Here is a 24,656-nt window from a genome sequence, read left to right as displayed (position 1 = left end):
GTAACCATCTGAAACTAGAGACTTGCACAAAAAGCGCCAATCTAAATTGGTCCAGGGAGTTTCCTCAGCTGTGATTTGCTCATACCAATGAATGCAGGGGTGTGCTGGTAAATATTTAACAACCAGATCTCCAGGAGGAAAAATAAAATGGATGCATGGCACACTTTTAAGTTTATTATTGCATTATTAATATTTTCTCCATTGCTTTCTTAGGCTTAGACAATCAACAGAACAATAAATCAATCCCTGATTTGTAGCATTTGCTGATTTCCAAATTATAAAAGCTCACACTGGAATTTTAACAATGGGCTCTCCTGTGCCAGTGCGTGCTGCTTCCAGCTGGATGAATAGATTTAGGAGAAAATTGGATAAATGGGTTAGGTAGTCAGCTGCATAGAGATGGTACTTGAAACCATACTTATAAGATCAGCCAGGAAGAAAATATATAAAGCAGAGAAAAGAAAATATGGTCTATAACACAGTCTGGGTGGGAATGGGATAAGAAACAGAGTGAACCAACAAAGTTCCCTGAAAAGGAGCAGTTAGGTAGGTGGAAGGAGAACCCTTGTTAACTTGTGGCTCAGAACCAAAGCCCCAAGTTTACAGGAACTTGGCTCACTTTGGGGGATCTTCCCAGTAACCATATTCAATAGCTAGTACACTGAACTGTGGTCTCCCCTGATAATGCTATCATTTGACTCACATCTGGGTCTTCACAACAAAAGAAGAGGGGCCTTTAGTTCCATGCAAGTACTTAAGTTAACAACACACTGAATGTAGAAAAGGTCTTTTTTATTCTTAAGCAAATCTCTTATACTTGGGCCCATAAACAGTCAAGGAAACTCTCATTCTCTGTTTAGCCCAGTCTGCCTTTATAATCCATCCAGCTTATAATACAAGTACAATACAATCTATACAAGTATAATACAATAGACATTGCCCCAAACCTGCAACATGGGGAAAGAACTTGGTGTTTCTAGAGAGTCAAGCAACCCATCTTTCACTTGAGTGTCCCCTTCCCAGGAACCTATATTGTCTCCAAGACTTACAGTACTATACTAGATGGGAACCCTCTACTAAAGGAAAGCCATAAGGTAATAAAGGAGTGAACCTTCATCCCACCTTACCTCCCCAATAGTGCCCATAATTAGCAGTAATGCTGAAGAGTAAGGTTGAGTTTATTCTTGGCACTATAGCTTCTTCCTTTGCTGCTCCTTGCCCTCCAGCTCCCATTTGGCCTAGGATCTCCTCTGCTGGGTCTAGAATCTCTTTTGGTTGCCCCAGAGACTTTTCCATTTGACTCCAATTCCCCTACCTTTCCTCTACTTCTCTATTTGTTGCCACCTGTGGGGCTACATGGTTTGCTGAGTTCCATGGATAAGTGAGTTTCCAGGAAATTGATTCTGAGTTTCTGTCTCTGTATCTCTCCACCTTTCCATCCTTTCTTTAAAAGTCAAGTGCCACTATACAAGTATAATACAATAGACATTGCCCCAAACCTAGGTGGTGCAATGGATAAAGAACTGGCCCTGGATTCAGAAGGACCTGAGTTCAAATTCGGTCTCAGATACTTGCCACTAGCTGTGTAATCATGGGCAAGTCACTTAACCCTCATTGCCCCCCCCCAAAAAAAAGTCAAGTGCCAAGACTATGTCCTTGACGTACCAACTAGCCAATTTGGTATCTGTGGGGCCACAATTTCCCAGGTAGAGACAAGAAATTCATGCATTGATGAAGAGGCATTGCCAGGGCCCAAATGGTCTTTAGTGAGGACAACGAGGATTTCACATCTTCTATTAGGGTTATATCATCAATGCCAGAGCAAAAGACTTGGTCAAAGAGGCAACTCATCAACCATGAGGACTCAGGATAATGTATGCGTGCACCCTCTACCATCTCCCACTAGTTAGAAAATTAGAAGTCCCTGAAATTAACTCTTTGCCTTTGGTAACATTAGCCTATAGCCCCAATACTAGGGCCCTCTACAGGGACCTAAAGGAGGGTCTACGTCATCAGACAACTTGCCCAGTGCAGAAAAGCATTGTCCTCACTCTTGAATACCTTCCCCATCAAGTTTTACTCCCCCAGAGTCAATAAGCATCCATAAAGGTCTTTTAATAGTGCATTCTTCATAATCCAGAGGCACTCCCCTAAAACAACAGTCCTTCCTGGCTCAGAATGAGTGTAAATAGTAATTGTTTCTGTTTTTAGGGTCTTCCCCTCCTGGATTTATTTATTTACTTATTTATTCATTTATCCCTTTATTTATTTTTGACTAGGTAAAGGAGGTCATTCTTTGCCTCCATTCTTACCTAGCCTCTAACTTCTGAATGGGCTTTGGCTCAGACAAACAGAGACCTGGGAAAGATCTTAGCTAAGAAAGGCCAAGGTCTCTTACTGCATCTCTGTTCCTCCTGATGTATATCTCACCATGGACCCAGATGGCTCTGGAGGAGAGAGTGAGGTTGGTGGCCTTGCACAGTCCTCCTTCACTTCAGTCCAACTCTCTGCAAGTCATGACATCACCCCAATGTCATGCTCCTCTTTGGCATGAAGGACAAGCAACAACAACAACCACCTTCACAACCGGATGATCATGTTGCTCTCTTGTTCTTAGCACATAAAGGTACAATGCCTCAGCACTCATTGCCTCCCCTGACAAGGCAAAATTGCTTCAAGGTGTCTCTCTGGTGAGCCTCACTCCCTCCTCAAGGATCTATGGAGTCTTCCAGACTCATAGTACTACCCTGCGTACCCCTTCCCTCCTACATCCACACCCATACCCCCACCCATCCAGTGAAAAGCTCTCAGGTCAAGAGAAAGTCAATTCAACTTCACTTGAAACTTCACAGTCCACACAATTCACAGTACCAGTGGAGGGCAGGATCTGGGTTTTTTTAAAGCATTTTATAACTCTTGTCTTTGTGGTTCCTCAGCTCCAGAATCCACATGGTCAGGGGACTCCTCTTCCCAAAGAAAAAGTGAGTATTGAGGTGAAGAGAAATTCAGAATGTTTTGAGGACTGGCAAAAGACCTCGGAATTTGGCAGTTAGAAGATGACTGATCGAATGTGTTGATTCATTTTCCTTGACCTTGCTTATTGGTTACAAGGAGGAGGAGTATGGGGGAGCTGAGTAAGAAAGAAAAGGACATCAGCAAAGCATTAAAAAAATAAATAGGAGAGCAAAAAGACATTTCAGGAGCAGACACAAAGAAATAGCAGTTTTGTGACTATCTTGTTAAATTTAAAAGACATTTTTAAAAATTACACAAGTTCAATGGTCAATATGCAGTCCTCTTTTGTTCTTTATATTTTGAAGTGTGTATATTTGTTAATAACTTTTAAGTAAAGCATAAAAAAGATTTTTTTTAAATCACTAGTTACCTTTGACAGAACAATTTCAGCAAAGTGTTAGGATTGATACTAAGATTATAAGTGGTGGACAAGTGCACCCACTTGTAATTCACTTGTAAGTGAATGGAGGTGATGAGAGCAGGTAACTCTTTTTAGGCATTTAAAAGAGAGGTGAAAAAACAGGTTGGGTAACTTGAGAGGATGGTAGAGTCAAGTGAATGTATTTTAAGGATGGGAAGAATGAGGTTTACTTAGAGACAGTAAGTTTGCTATTGTTCGGTCATTTCAGTTATGTCTGAATCTCCACCATCCAATTTGGGATTTTCTTGGCAGAGATACTGGAATAGTTTGCCATTTTCCTCTCCAGCTCATTTTGCAGATAAGGAAACTGAGGCAAACGGGGTTAAGTGACTTATCCAAGGTCACACAGCTAGTCTGTATCTGAGGCTGGATTCAAATTGAGGTCTTCCTGATTTCAGTCCCGGCTCTCTGCCCACTGCTCCAAGCTGCCTTCTATGTAGACAGTAAAGGAGCCAGTATAAAGGAAGAGACTGAAGGTAAGAGAGACAGAGGCAGCACTGTTCCTCAGGAAGAGGCTTCATTTGCAGTCAAAGGACCTGAGTTTGCATTCTGAACCTGTGACTCACGACTCGTGTGGCCTCAAGCAAGTCAGTGAACCCTGTGGGTCTGTTTTCTCATCTGCAAAATGAGGAGGTTAAATGAAGTGACATCTAACAGCGCTAAATCTATAATCCTACAATGAATGCGGTAAGCTTCCCAGAAGGGAAAGGAGGCCATGGGATCAAGGGTGTGAGTAGAGAGGCTGGCCTTAAGAAAAAGAAAAGATAACTCGTGTTCATACACTGAGGCAGAGGAGAGGCTGAGTGAGGGGCTGAGGGAGGTTTGACATGTGGAGGGAGGGAGATGAGGGAGTTTGAGAAGGATGACCTTGAGGTTCTTAGGAAGGGAGGAGGCAAGGTCGCCTACTGAAAGGAAGAGGGATGGAGGGCATTGTTGGGGGATTGAAGAGAAAGAAGGGCTGAAGTAGTCACTGCGGGTAAATAGGGTAAAGTCTGCCAGGGAAAAATAAAGGGAATGATAAGGGGAAAGAGAAAGGTTTCTGTGTAGTGCCCAGAGCCCAGCTGACATTAGTCAGCATGGATGTGCAGCAGTCCTGCCAGGCAGGGCTGTATAATCAGTGCTGTTTAGCAGGGTGGGAGGAGGAGGGGGAGGAGGAGGAGGAGGAGGAGGGGGAAGAGGAAGGAGGAGGAGGAAGGAGGAGGGAGGGGGAGAGAGGAGGGAGGAGGAGGTGGTGGTGGAGGAGGAGGAAGGGGAGGAAGAGGAGGGGGAGGAGGGAGAGTGAGGAGAAAGAAGGGGAAGAGGGGGGAGGAGGGGAAAGGGGAGGAGGAGGAAGAAGAGGGAGAGGAAGGGGAGAAGGAGGGGGGAAGAAGGGGAAGAGGAGGAAGGGGAGGAAGGGAAGGAGGAGGAGGAGGGGGAAGGGGAAGGGGAAGGAGGGGGAAGAAGGGGAGGAGGTGACCCAGGATTGACAATTGGCAGGATGTGAATGTGAAATGAAGGGAAGAAAGGGAGTTGGGGGCGGTGAGGAGGTGGGAGAGATGGAAGGAGGTGGGGAAAAGCTTATCAACAATGTTGGAGATGAGGTTCAGCTTCAAAGATTCCATGCTTCTGTCAGAGTAGGAAAATGGGAACAAGGAATGTCGCAGGGAAGGAGAAAGAGGAAGGGGGATGGAAAGAGGGGATCAGAACAGAAGAGAAAAGAATGCTGCCACGCTATTGCAGAGGAGGGATCCTAGTTCCAGAAAGGTAAAGGCTGCTAGTTTTTCCTGATGGAAGGGTCACCAGCCTAGGCTTTGAGAATGCGGGGGAAGAGTAAGACGGGAATGCTGTGGGGAGCCATGGGTGGAATTCTCCACCTTGTCAGAGAGATCATCTGGGGGGTCATCAGTGAGGGAGGAGGCCCCAGAGGCTTCAGAGAGAGGTTTTGTGCTGAGCTAGGTTGCCTTGCTTTAAACAAGATTAATGGAAAGAGTGGTATCAGCTGACCCGTACAGCAAACCATCTTGCCTGTATAGTCTCTTGGGAGACTTCTCCCTCTGAAGATGTCAGAGATGCTTGGCTCTTGGGTTAAAGTTTAAAGTTGCCCTTAGGGTTAATCTAGTATTTGGGACGGGGTGTGGCAAAGAGAGGGATGTACTTATCATTGTGTATTATGGTCATGATTATGTAATACACAATTATCATCATGTAGTATAGTTATCCCTGTCTTTTCTCCAGAAGTGCTTCTAGAAGACAGAAGTGGCACTGAAGAGAACAGAGAACAATGATAAGAAAGGTCACTAAACTAGACCCAGGGGGACCAAGGGTTGGGTCTGTGTTGAGGTGGTACAATTAACAAGATGTTGAGAAGGTGACCCAAATGAGATGGCATCTGATGGAGGGATCTTCAAGGTGTTGGATGGAGGGAAAGATATAGAAGGTGTGATATTAATACAAAATCAGCATCAATTCCATCTGTATAAATTTTTTATGAGAACAATCTAACCAGGCATGGAGGGCATCCTTGAGGAGAGTATTAGAATAGGGAAGAGGCAGGCTTTCCCAAATGATATTGCACAGTGGACCCCATTTTACCAGCCCAGGACTGACCGAAAGACAGAAAGCAAAAGATTTCATCATACTTATTGTCTATTTTAAAAAATCATTTGATTTGGTACAGCACAACCCTACCCCAAAGGCTCTCTTCTAGCAAAGTGCCTCCCATCCAAAACAATAAAAAAATACGTGATTCCTTGAAAAATATAGCAATAGAAATAACCTTTTTGGCAACCCTGCAATCCTTAACATCGGGTGAGGCACAAAACAGGGAGGTATGTGTTTGCCAAAGGCATTCACCAGAATCATGGAGATCATTCAGAATAGAATCTAAGTTGAAGAATCAATGATGAACCCCTCCAGATGATCCTATTTACACTGGGCTCTTTATATCATATATATATGTGTGTGTGTGTGTGTGTGTGTATACACACACATACATATATACACACATGCATACACACATATACATATACACACACACATGTACACACACATACACACACTGGCGGACAAGCTATATAGAATGCCCATTTAACTGCATAGCAATAGATATTCTTCATCCACTTGGATGTTCCTGTGTGAATGGCTAGATCAAAAGAACTCTTTTAGTACATATATGTGTGTTTGTATGTATACACACATGCATATACTAGCACAGTGCTGGGCATATAGTAAGTGTTTAATAAATACTCATACATAAGCATCCATTCATGCATACATGCATATTAACATACATGCCTATAGATATAGATCTAGGTGTACATACAGATAGAAAAGGGACTACACCTGTGATTTCACTGGTATAGGGAACCTCCCAGATGAGGAAACTCCTTCTACCAGTCAGCATAGGTTAGCACTTTCTCTTCAACTTTTGGTCTCAGGGTCAGCTAGGTGGGCGCAGAGGATAGAGTAACCAGCCTGAAATCAGGAAGACCTGAGTTCAAATGTGGCCTCAGACACTTATTACCTGTATGACCCTGGGCAAATCATGTAACCTCTGTTTGCCTCAGTTTCCTCATCTGTCTAATGTGGATAATAAGAGCATCCACCTCCAAGGGTTGTTGTGAGGATCAAATGGAGTAAGTGCTAGATTAATGTTAGCTGTTATTATTACCATTTGAGCTGCCCAGAACACTGAGGAGTCAAAAGGCTTGAGAAAGATCACATGGCCAGGATGTGTCAGAGGAGGGACTGGAACCCCAGCCCTCCTGGCTTCAAGGCTGGTGCTTTTCATTAGGCCACACTGCTTCTCCTATGTATATGTTGATATTCAAGTGTATTTAACATCTGTAAATATACATGACACATTAGATACATATATGATCATACATTTTATGTGTGTATAGATATACACGTAAATTAAAAGGTATTTATTAAGGGCTTATCATATGCCAGGCACTGTGCATACAAATCTTATACACACATGAGATAGTACAAACATGCATACAAATATTATACACACACATAAGATATACATGCACAATAAGATATACATACATTTAAGATACACATACACACATACAAGTATTATATACACACAAATTATTGTATACACACATATCGTATACATTTGTGCATGCTCACATATCCATACATCTGTTCATATATACATGTACACATATGTATCTTGGGCAGATGTTCCCTGCATATCACAAAGAGACAGGTAGGCTCCAAATAGAATAGAAAGAAGAGGGCAAGCTGGATCACCTTTGGGAAATGACCACGTTCTTCTAATGACCCCATCTCCTCCTTGAGACAAAGGCCCATCTTGTTAACATCATTATTCTCACGCTAGTGTTGTACAACTGTGAGCCATGGCGGCCTATCAGCTCTCCAGAGAATTACCAATGAGCGTCCCCTTAAGATCCATGGGCAGGGGAGCAAACTGTGACATCTTACAGAGGAGAAGCAAAGGATGTCACCCTATAGATGGATGAGGTAACGTGAGTCACAGGCAAGAGCAAAGGGTAACTGATGTATATATGCCCTGTGTGGTGCCCTGGTATCACAGCGATGTCAAGAGAAATTAAGAAAGTCCTCTCTCCACCAGCATGTTGGATGGACTGACAGTGGTGAACATGTGGGAGGTTATGAACAAGAGTTGAAGAGATTGAGGAGGAAAGGAAGGGTTGTGGCCCTGCCTCACTGGAGGGCCTACCCATGTGGATGAGCTCTGACACCCATCTGAGTGTTTGGATACTACTAATTCTTACTGGACTCTAAGCTCCCTGTAAATCTCTATCCCTTCCAGCATCTGCCAAGGTGCTCTGCACACAGCAGATCCGTGACAAATGTTTGTTGAAAAATGAACTGAATCAAGGATGAGTCACTTAACCTTTCGGGCCTCGGTTTCCTCAACTGTAAGAAGAGGGGGTTTAGACCTCTAAAGATCCACGCTCCTATGAAAAATGATCTTCCAAAGGGCATATGGCTGGTCAGTGGCAGAGCTGAGATGGCGATGGGAAGGGGGAAGGGGCAGGGCTGGTGATAGGGAGGGAAGGTCATTGCTTCGGGATAAGGAAGACAATTATCCACATCCTGACTCTGCTGCCTGTGGGACCTTGGAAAAGTCAATTACCAGCTTTAGACCTTCATTTCCTTATCTGTGAATGAGAGCACTGGACTCGATGACAGCTGAATTCTATTCCAATGTTTAACTGTGTGACAGCCTTGCTCTCCCCAAAGAGCTCCAGCATTTTTTTTTTCATTACGCTATTCTCCCGTCTCAGGGGAACCAGAGTATGGTAAAGCTGGAGCCTGCAGGCAGCTAAGAACCCAGAAGGGTAGAGCAGGAAGGAATCTTAGAATGTAGATTGTCAGAGTCTGAAAAGACCCCTAGAAACTATCTGTTCACTTCTGTTATTGTACAAAAGAGGAAACTGAGGCCCAGAGCAACTTGACCAGGGTCCCATAGCTAGTCAGGAAGGAAAGCAACAAACATTAATTAAAGGTCTACTCTATACCAAGGACAGCTAGGTGGTGCAGTAGACAGAGCACTGGCCCCAAAATGGGGAGGACTTGAATTCAAATCTCACCTCAGACACTTCCTAGCTGTGTGACCCTGGGTGAGTCATTTAACCCCAATTGCCTTAAACATTTGGGACCATCTCCAGTTGTCCTGATATATATTTTACCACTGGACCCAGATGGCTCTGGAGGAGAGAGTGAGGTTGGTGGCCTTGCACAGCCCTCCCTAACTTCACTCTAATTCATTACAAGTCATGACATCACCCCAATGTCATGGTCCTCTTTGAGATGGAAGGACAAACAACAACTCTATATGCTCTAAATGCTTTAACAAATAATATCTCTAGAACAAATGTTGAAAACTGTCTTTACATGTAACTGGAAAATAATAAAATACTTATATTAAAAAAAAATTATATCTTGGGGGCAGCTAGGTGGTGCGGTGGATAGAGCACTGGCCCTGGATTCAGGAGGACCTGAGTTCAAATCTGGCCTCAGACACTTAACACTTACTAGCTGTGTGACCCTGGGCAAGTCACTTAACCCCAATTGCCCTGCAAAAAAAACAAAAACAAAAACAAACAAACAAAAAATAATATCTCAGAGCAGCTAGGTGGCACAGTGGATAGAGCACTGACCCTGGATTCAGGAGGACCTGAGTTCAAATCCAGCCTCAGACACTTGACACTTACTAGTTGTGTGATCCTGGGCAAGTCACTTAATCCCAATTGCCTCACCCCCCCACAAAAAAAATCTCATCAGACCCTCACATCAATCCTAGGAGATAGGTGTTATTATTTTTTTGGTGGGGCAATGAGGGTTAAGTGACTTGCCCAGGGCCACCCAGCTAGTAAGTGTCAAGTGTCTGAGGCCAGATTTGAACTCAGGTCCTCCTGAATCCAGGGCCAGTGCTCCATCCACTGTGCCACCTAGCTTCACCCGATAGGTGTTATTATTAATCCCCATTTTACAAATGGGAAAACTGAGGCAGACAGAAGTTAAGTGATTTGCCCACGGTCACACAGCTTGTAAGTGTCTGAGGCTGGATTTGAATTCAGGTCTTCCTGAGTCCAAGGCTTCTCTGGCTATTGCACCTAACTGCCTCTGGTTAAGTGCCTTCTATGTAAAAGTTCCCAGCCATGTTATGGCTTATATTCTAAGGGGCTTACATTCTAATTCACAGGGTCTTTGTGCAGGATGTAAACCTTTCAGCCATAGACACATAAATTGTTGTTTTTGTTTTATTGAAAATTTGTCTGCAGTAGTGGAACGAACATGATCCCTAGCATCAGAGCAGTCTACCACATGACCTCCCAAACTGACCTTGGGTGAGTTATTACTTCTCTTTGAGATTTGGTTTCAGGGGCTGTAGTGCTGCAGTGGATAGAGCACTGGCCCTAGAGTTAGGAAAGACCTGAGTTCAAATTCGGCCTCAGACACTTATGAGTTCTGTGTGCGACCCTGAGCAAGTCACTTTGCTCTGCCTCTCTGAAAGAGAGAGAGAGAGAGAGAGAGAGAGAGAGAGAGAGAGAGAGAGAGAGAGAGAGAGAGAGAATGAGAGAGAGAGAGAAACTCAGTTTCCTCATCTGTAAAACAGGGATAATGTTACAAAGAAAGCACAAAAGGCATAAATATGAGATGTTGCTTTCTCCAGCCCGAGTCAATACCCACCAGCTGTCTGGCTCCCTGCAGGAGGTCCTTCCCTCACAAATGAGAAGACCCTGCCTGATAGATGGTTCATCCTGGAGGACAGATTGTCTTGCCCTGATTTAAGAGAGTCATCCAAGTGGTCCCCTCTCCTTTCTCTTCTTAGATGGAACACACACACACACACACACACACACACACACACACACACACACACACTCCGTAAGCTTCTTAGGAAGGCTTGGTTAATACCTGCCCTGGGCACTAAAGGCTCACTGGGAATGTTGCTTCCTGGGCAGCATGGGGCTGAAAGCACAGTAATGGACATCCAGCCATTTGGTGAGTCATTTGTCACTGTCACTGGGTCAGGAGGAAGCTGACATTGGTTCGCTGCTGGGATTCTGGGGGTGGGGAGGAGCCAGAGCAATGAAGAACCAGGAATGGCCACCGGGGGTTGATTTTTCTCCTCTAGAGCCATTCATTCAACAGGTGAACCTGCCATCTGTTCTCCCCTTCTGTCCTTGTCACGCTTCCAGCTCTCAAATTTAACTTTGGCCACAGCCAGGAGAAACAGAGGATCCTAGAGAAACAAGAGCAGAGGCTGAAGGGACCGTGTAGGTAGGGGTCCCACTGAGATCTGCCCCAGTGATAAAAAAGTGCTAGGAAATGGGGAATTACTCCCATCCCAGCCCAACTCAGTGAGGATTGTTATTATTCTTGATTGAATGGGAATTAATTAATTAATTCATTCTTCATAGAATTTTGAGCTTTAAAGGACCTCAGAAAGTACCAGGTCCAAGCTTCTCACAAATAAGGAAAATGAAACTTAGAAAATGTAGGGGACTTGTCCAAGTTATTTCCTATAAATTCAGTAAATAAGCATTTATTAAGCCCTTTATTTATTTATTAAGCCAGGCACTGTGCTAAGTACTAGAGATAGAGGGGCAAATACAAATCCCTACCTTCAGTCCATCTTCTTTTATATTTTTTAACATAATAAACATTTTTATGTACAGTTTTGGGTTCCAATTTTTATCCTTCCTTCCCTCCCCTTCCCTCTCCCTGAGGCAGTAAGCAGTCAGACATGGGTTATACATGTATGATTATGCAAAGTATTACCATATTTGTCTTTTTGTACAAACTTGATTAAAAGAAAAAAATGAAAGAAAGTGAAAAATAGCATGAGCAGGGGCAGCTAGGTGGCTCAGTGGATAAAGCACTGGCCCTGGATTCAGGAGGACCTGAGTTCATATCTGACCTCAGACACTTGACACTTACTAGCTGTGTGACCCAAGGCAAGTCACTTAACCCTCTTTGCCCCACCAAAAAAAAAAAAGCATGGGTCAGTCTGTTCCATCAATATCAGTTCTTTCTTTGGAGGTGAATAGTATGTTTCATCAATAGTCTTTTGGGATTGTCTTGGATCATTGTATTGTTGAGAATAGTCAAGTCATTCACAGTTCTCAAACAATTTTGCTGTCTCTGTATACAACATTCTCTTGGTTCTGCTCACTTCGCTATATATACCTCAGTTCATACATGTCTTTCCAAGCCTTTCTGAAATCATCTTGCTTGTCATTTCTTATAGCACAATAATATTCCATTACCATCATATACAGTTTGTTTAGCCATTCCCTAATTGATGAGCATTCCTTTGATTTCCAATTCTTAGCCACCATAAAAAGAGCTGCTATAAATATTTTTGTACAAATAGGTCTTTTTCTCTTTTGGGGGATGTCTTTTCCATCTTCTAATGAAGGAAAAAACATTCAAATAAACTATGTATGTACCAGATGTATACAAAAGGATGGAAGGTAATATCAAAGGAAAGGCATTAACATCAAGGGGGCAATAGGGGACCAGGAAAGTCCTTTCTAAACAATCCAGTGAGTCTGATAATCAATCAATTAACAAGCTTTTTTTTCTTTTTTAATAAACATTTTTATTTAGAGTTTTGAGTTCCAAATTCTATCCTTCCCTCCCTCCCCTGCCCTCCCTGAGGTGGTAAGCTATCATATATAGGTTATACATGTGCAGGTATATAAAACATTTCCAAATTAGTCATTTTGCATAAAAAGACTTGAATAAGAGAAAAAATTAAAGAAAGAAAGTTAAAAATAGCATGTTTCAGTCTACGTTCCATCAATATCAGTTCTTTCTTTGGAGGTGGATAGTATATTTCATCAATAGTCCTTTAGGATTGTCTTGGATCATTGTATTGTTGAGAATAGTCAAGTCATTCATAATTCTTCATCAAACAATATTATTGTTACTGTATACAATGTTCTCTTGGTTCTACTGTCTTCACTATACCTCAGTTCATACGACTCTTTCCAGGCCTTTCTGAAATCATCTTGATTGTCATTTCTTATAGCACAATAATATTCCATCACCATCATACACCACAGCTTGTTTAGCCATTTCCCAAGCAATGGACATTCCTTTGATTTCCAATTCTCAGCCACTACAAAAAGAGCTGCTATAAATATTTAACAAGCATTTCTAAAGCCAGGAACTGGACCAGGTAATGTGAATTATCCCCATTATACAGATAAGAAGGCTGAGTTTCAGAGAAAAGGAAGTACCTTGCTTGAGGTCATGAGGCATATAAATGGAAGAGCTAAGATTCAAGTCATATCTCTTATCTTCTCTGCCCCCCCCCACTCCAGATCTTTCCTATTACACTAAATTGCCCTCTCCAAGAAGCAGAGACACAAATTTTGATTGAGAAGAGCTTGGGATTTTATTGGGAGCATGAGAGGCATACCTAGGACAAAATAAACAATCAAGAGATGTCATAAGTCAATGCAGTATTAAGCTGACAAAGGGAGTCGTTGGTGTCCAGCCTGCAGAGGATGGGGGAAGGGAGAGATCCCTGGGACCAGGATGCTCAAACCAGAAAGCTTCCTGGGAGAGATTAAACATGGGTTGGGCCTTGAGGGATGGGTTGAATTTGGGCAGGCAGAGCAAAGGGGTGGTGGCACAGTGTGTTCTGGACTTGGAAAAACAGCACAGGCAGATATGGAAGACAGGATCAAGCAAAGAGGTCTAAGTGGGAGCAAAGAAGAGTGGACTGGAACTCTACCCCTCAATGGATGTGTCCATAAATGGCAGTAATAGTCCCTCCCCCCAAAAAGCAAGGGAATCATAGTTCAGAGAGTTAGAGCTGGCACTGAGGACAGTGAGGTTACCAGTATCATCCTTGTGTAGCTTGGCAGGCTGTGGGTCATCAGAGCCACACATGGCATCCCTGACCCCAAACAACCTCACACCTTGGGTCCTCCCCAGGGGAGCAAGGATCTACCGAGATCAGCTGTAGAGAACAACTTGGAACCTCTGCCCTGCTGAGTATGGGTCAGGAGAACCTCTGGACACAGAGTGAGGAAGATCATAGATTTCTTGAAGGTCAGGCTCTGGGCAAATTATTTCTCTTCTCTGGGCCTCAGTTTCCCTGGCTGAAAATGTGTGTGTGTGTGTGAGAGAGAGAGAGAGAGAGAGAGAGAGAGAGAGAGGAAATAGGTGATCTCTAAACCATGAATAGATTTTTACAGAGCTGGAGAATCAAACCCATTTCATCAGATTCCAAGGCAAACAAATTCATAAATGCTCCCCCCCCCACACACACACACACTTGGATTCTGGTCTCTTAACTTAATCGCTAGGCATTTAATTGCTCTTAATTGACTAGTGACTTAATTGCTCTGGGTCTGAATCTCCACAACTGTAAAATAAAAGGATTGGGCTGAATTTCTTCTAAGGTCCTCTCTAGCTCCAACATTCTATCTTCTAATCGCTCATATTTCCAAGTGACAAAAGGTTGGGGATTTTTTGTTTGTCTTGGTTTTGTTTTCACAGCTTTTCAAAGGAAAACTTCCATAAGTATCCTGGGAAGTAAATACTCTGAGAGCTTCTATTCCCATTTTACAAATGGGGAAACAGAGGTTCAGAGAAGTTAGATGAGATGTACTTCTGCAGTGTCAGAGCTGGGATCTGATCCCAGACCTTCTCAGTCAATACTTAGCTAATCCTCTTTAGGCAATGCTCTGTGACCTGTCTTCTAAGCACAAACATTTTACGTTCTACTATTTTATTAGGTCCCTTTCTGCTTAGATGTAATTTCTTTCTTTCTTTCTTTCTTTTTTTTTGTGAGGCAATTGGGGTTGAGTGACTTGCCCAGGGTCACACAGCTAGTGAGTGTTAAGTGTCTGAGGTCAGATTTGAACTCAGGTTCTCCTGAATCCAGGGCCAGTACTCTATCCACTGTGCCACCTACTTGCCCCTTGGACGTCATTTCTAAGGAGCTTTCCAGCTCTGATATTCTAAAGTCCCTCTCAGTTCTGACATGCTGTGTTCATAATTCCCTTCTAGCTTTGACTATTCGATTTTCTGAGATATTTCCCAACTCTGACTTTCTCTGTTGCAAGGGTCCTTCTAGCTCTAACATGCTATTTGTTGAAGAGTTTATGAATGGGGGGCAGCTAGGTGGCGTAGTGGATAGAGCACCGGCCCTGGAGTTAGGAGTACCTGAGTTCAAATCTGGCCTCAGACACTTAACACTTACTAGCTGTGTGACCCTGGGCAAGTCACTTAACCCCAATTGCCTCACTTAAAAAAAACACAAGAGTTTATGAATGGGGCAGCTAGGTGGCATGGTGGATAAAGCATCAGCCCTGGATTCAGGAGGACCTGAGTTCAAATGCGGCCTCAGATACTTGACACTAGCTATGTGACCCTGGGCAAGTCACTTAACCCTCACTGCACCACAAAACAGAAACAAAAACAAAAACAAGAGTCTATGAGTACCACATTGGGACAGGAAAAATCCACTAAAGAGGACTGGAATGTCCAAGCCTTCTGCTTACTAGGTCATGTTCAATATGTGCCACTTCTTAAATTGAAAAATCATATGTTTAACACCACTACTGGGTCTATATCCCAAAGAGATCATAAAAAAGGGAAAAGAACCCACATGAACAAATATATATATATATATATATATAACATATATATATATATCTGTTCTTTTTGTGGTAGCAAGGAATTGGAAACTGAGGGGATACTCATCAATTGGGGAATGGCTAAACAAGTTGTGGTATATGAATGTAATGGAATACTACTGTGCTATAAGAAATGATAAGTAGATGGATTTCAGAGAAAACCTGGAAAGACTTACATGAATTGATGCTGAGTGAAATGAGCAGAACCCAGAGAACATTGTACACAGTATCAATATTTTGTGATGATCAACTGTGATAGACTTAACTCTTCTCAGCAATACAACGATCCAAGACAATGCCAAAAGACTTATGGTGGAAAATGCTCTCCACATTCAGAAAAAGAACTAGGGAGTCTGAATGCAGATCAAAGCATACTATAGTCACTTTTATTGTTGCTTTTTTTGTTATTGTTCTTGTTTGTTCTTTCTTGCATTTTTCCTTTTGTTCTGATTCATGTGGAAATATGTTTAACATAATTGTAATGTATAACCTATATCAAATTACTTGCTGGCCTGGGGAAGGGGGAGGGAAGGAAGGGTGGGAGGAAAATTTGGAACACAAAAAATAACTTTGCATATAATTAAGAAAAATTAAAAATTAATTTCTTAAATTAAAAAAAGAAAGATCATATGTCAATAAATTGCTCATCAAGTCTCCATTCTTTCTCAAGCTCTAAATCTTTTTCTCTGCTCACCCCCTGAGCTCACCCTTTGTGACCTCAGTATCCATACTGACATCCCTTGGACCATGTTGGCCTTCTGGTCCATCTGCCTTATCAACTCCCATGATGGCTATTTCCACTCTACCTCAGCTACCCACAGAGGTGGTCATACCTTAGACCTTGACATTGATTAAAATGGCCCCACCACCATGACATTAACCTCTGAAATCCTTGGCTCTCATCAGATCTCTCCCTTTGACTCACTGCTCTTAAGCTAGGTGTTCTTAACCATTTTGGTGTCAGGGATCCCTTTATCAGTGGGGTGAAGCCTAGGGATGCCAAACAAATCGTGCTTTTAAAGAATAGAAGGAAATGCTCAATTACAGCTGTTGAACATAAAGAGGCTATTTTTCCCCACCCAAGTTCATGGATCACTTGAAATCTTAGAAGTCCACGGATCCCAGATAAAGAACCCCTGTCATAAACCTATATATTATCTTCACTGAGACCTCTAGTCCCTCTATCTTTTTCTGTTCTCCCAATTTTTCACCCCTGTTCTACTCTTGCTTTATTAATTTCTCAATGTGGACCTTAGAGTTAATGGGTTCAATCAACCAAACAGCATTTATTGAAGGCCTACTATTGTCAGCCACTGTGCTATGCATGCATCAGGAACACAAACAGAAAATAGTCCCTGCTTTCAAGGAGACTCTTCTATCTACTCCTTCCTTTTCTCTCTCCCCTTCCCCTTTTCCCTTCTCTCTCTTTCCCTCCCTTTCTTTTTCCTCTTTTCTTTCCCCTCCTTCTCCTCCTCTGTTCCTCTCCCCCCCACTCCCCTTCCTTTCCTTTCCCCCTCTTCCTCCTCTCACTCCTCCCTTCTCTCTCCCCTTACCACCATCTCTGCTTTCTCTTTCCCTTCTTTCTTTCTCTTTTTCTCTCATCTCCTTTTTCTCCCCTCCATCTTCTCTCCTCCTCTTTCTACCTTTCTCTTTCCCTCTCTTTTTGCTCACTCCCCCTTCTTCCTCCACTCCCTTGTTTCTCTCTCTCTTTCTTTCTCCCTCTCTCTCTCTCTCCCCCTCTCTCTGCACATATACAGGGTAGGCCAAAACTCATGAAGTCACAAAGGGGTTTCAACATTTAATAACTCCTTTATTTTTTGTTTTTACTTTACAATACCATAGCATCATGTACAGTATATATACATATACATATATAAATATATATAGGAAATAAAGAAAAAATAATTTTCAAAAGGGTTTTAAAACGTCAGATCCCATTGTGACTTTTAGCCCACCCTGTATAACATAAATGTAAACACACAGATATATAGATATAGATATAGATATAGATATGTATATACTAAATAAATTAAAAAAAAACATTTCAGGGGAAAGGCACTAGGAGTTGGGGAGGGGGCAGTGGGGAGGATCAGGAGAAGTCCAATGTGGAAGGTAATTCGAGAGACCAGAGATGGGAGTTCAAGATGTCTTCTACCCATGAATCCCTTGTCCTCTGCTCCTTCCAACATTCATGCCTGCTAGTCCTCGACTCTGAGTCATCCCTACCTCCTCTGCTTCTGCTCCCAAGCTTTGGAATTCTTCTGGAGAAGTCAGGCATCCCCATTGACTAGGTCACCTCTAAATACAAGTTCTCTGACCTCAAGTGGGCTCTCCTTGCTACCCAGAGATCCTCGTTTTCTTTTCCCACCTCTTGATTTTCTATCAAAATCCCCACAAGTGGCTGTTCTAAAATTTCTCTCCTCAGATCCCCGAGACAACCCCTTTCCATCTTTCTCCCTCAAGTCCTACCACAACCCTTACTTTCCTGAGAAAACAGGACATCTGCCATGAGCTTCCTTTTCTCCCCTCCACCACACCTCCAAACTGTCTACACCTTTCCCCCATTTTCCTCCTCTGCTCTCGTCTTGGAGGACCTCTTCTTTCCATTGATGACTTCCTTGTCTGTGCCCTTGAATCGGTTGCCTGGGGAACTGATTCTGTTCCATCTCCAATCTCTTCTCCCTCTTCATCAGCTCCTTCCACACTGCTTATCCTTAAAAGACCTTCATCACACTCCCCACTCTTCCTAGCTGTGTTTCCACATCTCCTCTCCTTTTCATTGTCATACCCCTAGGAGGGATTGTCTAAACTAACTAGCCACCTGAGCTTCCTTACCATCCACTCATTCCTCAGTTCTCTGCAATCCAGGTTTGAACTCTGTCATTTTAGTGCCACTCTCTCTCAGAAGTTACTAGTGGGGGGCGGCTAGGTGGCACAGTGGATAAAGCATGGCCCTGGATTCAGGAGTTCCTGAGTTCAAATCCGGACTCAGACACTTGACATTTACTGGCTGTGTGACCCTGGGCAAGTCACTTAACCCCCATTGCCCCCCCCCAAAAAAAGTTACTAGTGATCTATTAATTGCTGAAATCAAAGGCCTTTTTCTCGGTCTTCCTTCTCTTGGACTATTCTGTAACTTTTGACACTGTTTCCCAGTCTGTCCCGATACTCTCGATTGCCTTGATAACCTTAGACCTATCCTTGATTCCTCATATAAGAAGATATACCATATACACAGATAAGTAAACAAAATAATTGATCCAATCAGTTACCAATTCTTGTTAAGTCTAACTCTACAATATTTCTCACACCTGTTCCCTGCCCACCACCTTGGTTCAGGCACACTATCACCTGAACTTTTGCAATGGCCTCCCTGTTGGTCTCCCTGTCTAAAGCCTCTTCCTGTCTAAAGTCTCCCCTCTTCCATCTCCCCTCCCCCTAGTTGCTAGTGCTCCCCCCACACGCAAAATTATCCTGTATTAGTTTTCCATATATTTTGCATACACTTGTATTCATACAGGTTGCCTGGTATATAAGTACATTAAAAATACTTGTTAATTGATCCATTGACATCCATCCCAGAGCTTAGCACTGTTCCTGGCACACACTAGGTGCTTAATAAATGATTAATAAATGAGAGTCCTTCAAAGATCAGCTTAGGTGTGACCTTCAAGGGGAAGGCTTTCATGGTCTCCTTAGTTATTTTAGCACTCTCCCTCCCTAATGCAATTATCTCGTATTCACTTATCTGTGTGCCTGGGACATCTCTCATTAGAATGTAAGCTCCTTGAAGTCAGAGACTATCCTTCATTCTTGTCTTTGTATGTCCAGACCCTTGCACATAGGAAGCACTTAAATAAATATTTATTAAATTCAATGTATCAGTCTAAGTTTTGAGAAGCTTAGTCCTCGGTTGGCTATTGGGTGATGGATTTTTCACTCACTACAACTCTTTGAAGACCATCTACTGGGGCAGCTAGGTGGTACAGTGGATAGAGCACCAGCCTTGGAGTCAGGAGGACCTGAGTTCAAATATGACCTCAGACACTTACTAGCTGTGTGACCCTGGGCAAGTCACTGAACCCCAATTGCCTCCAGAAGAAGAAGAAGAAGAAGAAGAAGAAGAAGAAGAAGAAGAAGAAGAAGAAGAAGAAGATCTACTATGTCATGGAAGGACTGTGATCTGCTTCAGCGGATGAAAGACCCACAGGTAGTATTTCAATATAAACATTTGGTGACATGCTACTGTGAACCTTAGGATGCACGCATAAAGGATAGATGCTCTTGGTGCATAATAAAGGTCAGCAAGGAAGGCTTGATGAGTGACTTTAAGGAAGTCAAGTCTGTCCTTGGAAAGAACCAGCCAGGCTGTATTTGTAATGTAGTGAAAAGATAGTAAGCTCTGGGAGAGCAAGGGAATAGAATACAAATAAAATAAGAATTCACATTTTTTATTATTATTAATATGAATATTTGATTTATATTAATAACATGAATTATTATCTATATCATCTTGCAGTGGTTGGCATAAAGCCAAACACAGAGTAAATACTTAACATTCTTATGTTCCATGAGTGAAGGAATGAATGTGATCACTAGGATAAAAGTCAGGAAGCCTGGGTTCCAGAAATCAGCAATGCCACTAAATGGCTGTATGACATTGGGTGGGCCATGTGATCTCTCTGGACCTCAGTTTCCTCATCTGTCAAATGGATCATCAGATCATAGGATTTCAGGTGGGAAAGGACCTGTGAGCTCGGTTAGTTTGGCCCTCCACTTTACAGATGAGGAAACTGAGAGGGCCCCCCAAAAGTTGACTGACTTGTCCAAGGTCACCCAGCTTATCAGTAACAGACTCTACTTGGGGTTCAGACCCAGGTCTTCTGCCTCCAAACCGATTCTGTGCTGGGCATGATAATGATTGTCCCGTATCTCCATGATGTTGCAAGGAATGGAAAAGCAACACACTTCAGTGTCATTTTTATTTTAGAAGAACAAAGAGCCCCATCGAGTCTCCTAATCTGTTGTTCGTTATGAGGTAGGGGGCCCCAGAGACATAACTGAGAGCAAAGTAAAGGAAGGTATGTTTTGGAGGGGGAGGAGGGGAAGAGGAATGAAGGCCACATGAGGCAAACTAAAGATGAGAAAAAGAAGGCCCTGAGATTTCGGCCTGACGCAACACAGAGCCAAGAGGCCGGGCCAGAATGTGAGGCGCTAGTCCTCATGCTGAGGACTCTCCTTGGCTGAGTCTCTTGTTTGGACTGTGTCTGAGTACGCCTATCTATAAGAGAGGAGCTAATGGTAGATATGAGAAAAGGTGCCTGGGGGAGCCTGCGGAATCTGCTTTGCTGTAAATCTCTAAAAATAGCCCAGAGTTCCATCTGCCCGGGATACTTGGAGTAAAGTCCCAGGCGGAGAGAGGCAGAGACAGAGGGCTGGACTTGGTGACCTTTGGAGGATCCACCTCCTCCCCATCCCCACCCCTCTCAACTCTGGGATCATCAGCTTCTCACCTCAAAAGGGAGTTAGTTGGCAGGAGAACCCGCTAGTGTCAAGGCGGCCCAGCAGAAGGGTGCTGCTCACCGCAAATGTGAATTGTGATTTATTTTTGGCTGGAGCTTTCGGTGGTGGGAAGGGCTGGGGGCGTACGAGGACATGGATGTTGGGGGCAGGGACGAGGAATGAGAGAGCCCGGGTGCCCAAGACCTGATGTCACTGCTGCCACTTTGGGAAATGGCAGCAAGATCCCAAGTCTCAGAGCTGGGGAGGTCAGGTAGTCCAACCTCTTGGTTCTAACAGATGAAGACAGTGAGGCGCAAATCAGGGTGGTGACTTGTCCCAGGTCCTACAGGCAGTAAACAGAAGAGTTGGGATTTGACCCTGGGTCCCCTGGCTCAAGACCCAACACTCTTGCCAGCCTATCCCTCAGCCTCTCCTCCTGGCCTCCCCTTCTGAAAAACAAAAAACAAAAAACAACCAGCTCTCCTTGCCCAGGCTCCTGATTAAACCCCAAACAATAACAGCTAAGCCTCAACAGACTGAACGTGAAAGGGGGCTTCCCTCCACAGAGGTCAAGGGTGGAGACTAGGGGAGGGAACAACTTAAGAGGGAGTTTATCTGAAAATAAAAAAAAGATGGCTTGAGCACAATTTTTTTTTTCCATGAAAGGTTTATGCCTCTCTGGAGGCCTCTTCAATAAAAATGCATTCTGGCTCTCAGAGTGTCTGACTACAAATCAGGCTGCAGTCTTTTCTCTTCCTGTGCCGACCTGCTGGAGTCGACTGTTATTTTTGGCAGGCGGCCTTCAGGAAGGAGAAAGCTCCCCCCACCCCCGCCCGCCCCCCTCCCAAGCTGGCTCGGGAAACACTCTTGACATGACACCTTCCAACATCCTTCAAGGTCAGGAGGTTGGGGGTGGGGGGGAGGAGGGGGAGAAAATGAGGGGAACTATGTTTAAAAAAAAATCACTGCCCAATGAAGTCCTTCCCCCACCCCCACATCCCCACCTCCATCCCCATCCCCAGTTAGACAAGCTGCCAACAGGCTAACCAGGGGAGAAAAGAAAACATGAGAGATTCTGCGTCTGCCCCCTCTCTGTCCACTGTTCTCCACCCCACCTCCCCACCCCAGCTCGCTGCTCATTGGCGGGAACATCTGCATAAATCATATTGCATCCGCCAGTTCTTGGGGGAATGAATGAAACAGACTTTCTCCAGTCCTTCCTCTTAGTCCTTGGGGCTGTGCACAGAGAATTGGTATATTCACCACTGACTCCCTGCAAAGGGAAATTCTGCATAAGGCTATCTGGCCTCACAACAACAGATTCTAACTTTTGTTTTTTAAAGCTATATAAGCACATTACATTTTGACCTGAAACTCCCAAGATGGTGTCGGATGAACATTACTCAGTTGATGCTATCGCTGATGCCTAGTGGTATTTTTACAGATAAATAGAGCTAAATAAATACAGTAAATAGAGCCACCTAGAATTAACTGATTCATCCGTGTGTGTATGTGTGTGGACACATTTCAAGTTGTTTCTGACTCTCTGAGCCCCCATCTAGGGTTTTCTTGGCAGAGACACTGGAGGGGTTTGCCATTTCCTTCTCCAACTCATTTGACAGATGAGGAAACTGAGGCAAATAGGGTGAATTGACTTGTCCAGGGTCACACAGCTAGTAAGTGTCTAAGGCCAGATTTGAACTCAGGAAGATGAGTCTTCTTGACTCCAGGTCCAGCACTCTATCCACTGTGCCACCTAGCCATCCTGTTTCATCCATATTCGTGCCAAAAATATGGTACAGGGGAAAGAGCACTAGAATTGAAGTCAACGGATCTGGGTTCAAATCCTGACTCTGCTCTTTACTTTCTGGAAGATCTTGAGCCAGACACTTTACATCTCTCCTTACGTTTAAAAACAAAGGAAAAAAAAACACAAAAAACACACAAAAAAATTGGACTAGGCCCAAACCAGATTAAAATCTAATCAAGAAATATTTAAGAAAATAAATAAAAATACCATAGAATATAGATAACACTAATATGTGGTTTTTTTAAGTCAATATGTGGCTCACAGAGATCCTTATGGATGACCTAATGGCCCCTGCTTCCATTAGAGTTTGATGCCAGTGGCCCAGATGATCTCTACGGTTTAAATCCTTTAATAATGGAAGTTAGAAAACCTACATTCTATATTTTTGTTTAAAGGTGGTCGGGGTTAAGTGACTTGCCCAAGTTCACACAGCTACTAAGTGTCTGAGGTTGGATTTGAATTCAGGTCTTCCTGACTCTACTGTACCCACCTAGCTGCCCCATAGAAAACCTACATTCTAATTCTAACATTACCACTGTGACCTCGAGAAAGTTGTTACATCTTTGGGGTTAGACCAGATCTGTTCTAGGTCTAAGAAAACAATCCCAACCTAGTATTTGAGTTGTATCTAATCACAGATCCATTGTGGAAGTCATTCGGGTATACACACATAATGCGCACTTACTGAGCACCTTCTGTATACTCCTAGCCTTTTGCCAGGCCCTATTTGGAGCAGAGCATAAGAAACGCTTCCTGATCTCAGGAAGCTCAGTCTATCTGGGAAGACAAACTCAGGTAAACTTAATAATTAAGCATTGAGCTCTTTGACCCAGACAAGGGAAGGGGGAGAGGTCCTCCTCATCCTGGCTCCAGTCGGCTTGTCCAGTCTTATCTTGCTGCCCTTCAAGTATCCCGGATTTCAGCCAAACCAGGCTGCCCCTTGCACTCCAGCCCTCTTTGCACATCTGCCTCTGCTTCAGCCGCTCCCCATTTCTAACATAGACCTTGTCCCAATGCTCCATTTCCTCCTCAAGGGGTCCTTCCCTTCCTTCAGGGCCCAACTCTGGTGGCATCTTCTTCAGAAAGCCCCCCACATCTCTCTCTTTTCATTTATCACCCCCTCCCCAAAAGTCATCTCCCCATCTCCAGTTTTCATTGATGCATACAGAACTGGAAGAGACCCTGGAAGATACCCAACTCAACTCTCTCATTTAATATATGAGGACCCTGAGTCCCAGAGGGGCAAATTTACTTGCCCAACATCACACGGCTAATAAGTGGCCTTGACTCTCACTAGCTGTATTACCTACCTGGGGAAATCACTTCCCCAGGTGGTGTAGGGGAAAAAGTGTTGGAGTCAGGAAGACCTGAGTTCCAATCTTGCCTCAGATACTGATTAAGCCAGGTGACCCTGGGCAAGTCACTTCACCCTGTTTGCCCCAGTTTTCTTATCTGTAAAATCAGCTGGAGAAGAAAATGGCAAGTCACTCCAGTATCTCTGCCAAGAAAACCCCAAATGGGATCAAGGAGAGTCAGACACGACTGAAAAAATGATGGAACACCACAGGACTGTGCTTTGTAAACCTCAAAACACTCTATAAATTCAATCTGCCATTATTAATGAGTGTTATTAGCTTCTTAGAGCCTCAGTTTCTTTATCTGTAAAGTGGGGTGATTCTCGCACTCACTATGGCATAGGATTGTGGGGGAGGAGAGTGCTTTGTAGAGGGGAAAATGCTTGAGAACAGTGAATGATAATGAA

The 24,656-nt window shown here is 43.5% G+C and overlaps 1 long non-coding RNA gene across 1 annotated transcript in view; it reads left to right on the top strand.

Annotated features, from left to right (window-relative positions):
• Positions 1 to 3,910: 3,910 nt before the first annotated feature.
• The window catches only part of LOC122743490, a 35,393-nt gene continuing 14,647 nt past the window's right edge, over positions 3,911 to 24,656 (top strand). Inside the window, exon 1 of the long non-coding RNA XR_006354992.1 lies at positions 3,911 to 4,123. This is a non-coding gene — a long non-coding RNA (uncharacterized LOC122743490). The remainder of the gene's footprint in view (positions 4,124 to 24,656) is intronic.

Source organism: Dromiciops gliroides, chromosome 2, assembly GCF_019393635.1.
Source record: "Dromiciops gliroides isolate mDroGli1 chromosome 2, mDroGli1.pri, whole genome shotgun sequence".
NCBI lineage: Eukaryota > Metazoa > Chordata > Mammalia > Microbiotheria > Microbiotheriidae > Dromiciops > Dromiciops gliroides.
This window is presented reverse-complemented; position numbering and strand designations above follow the sequence as displayed.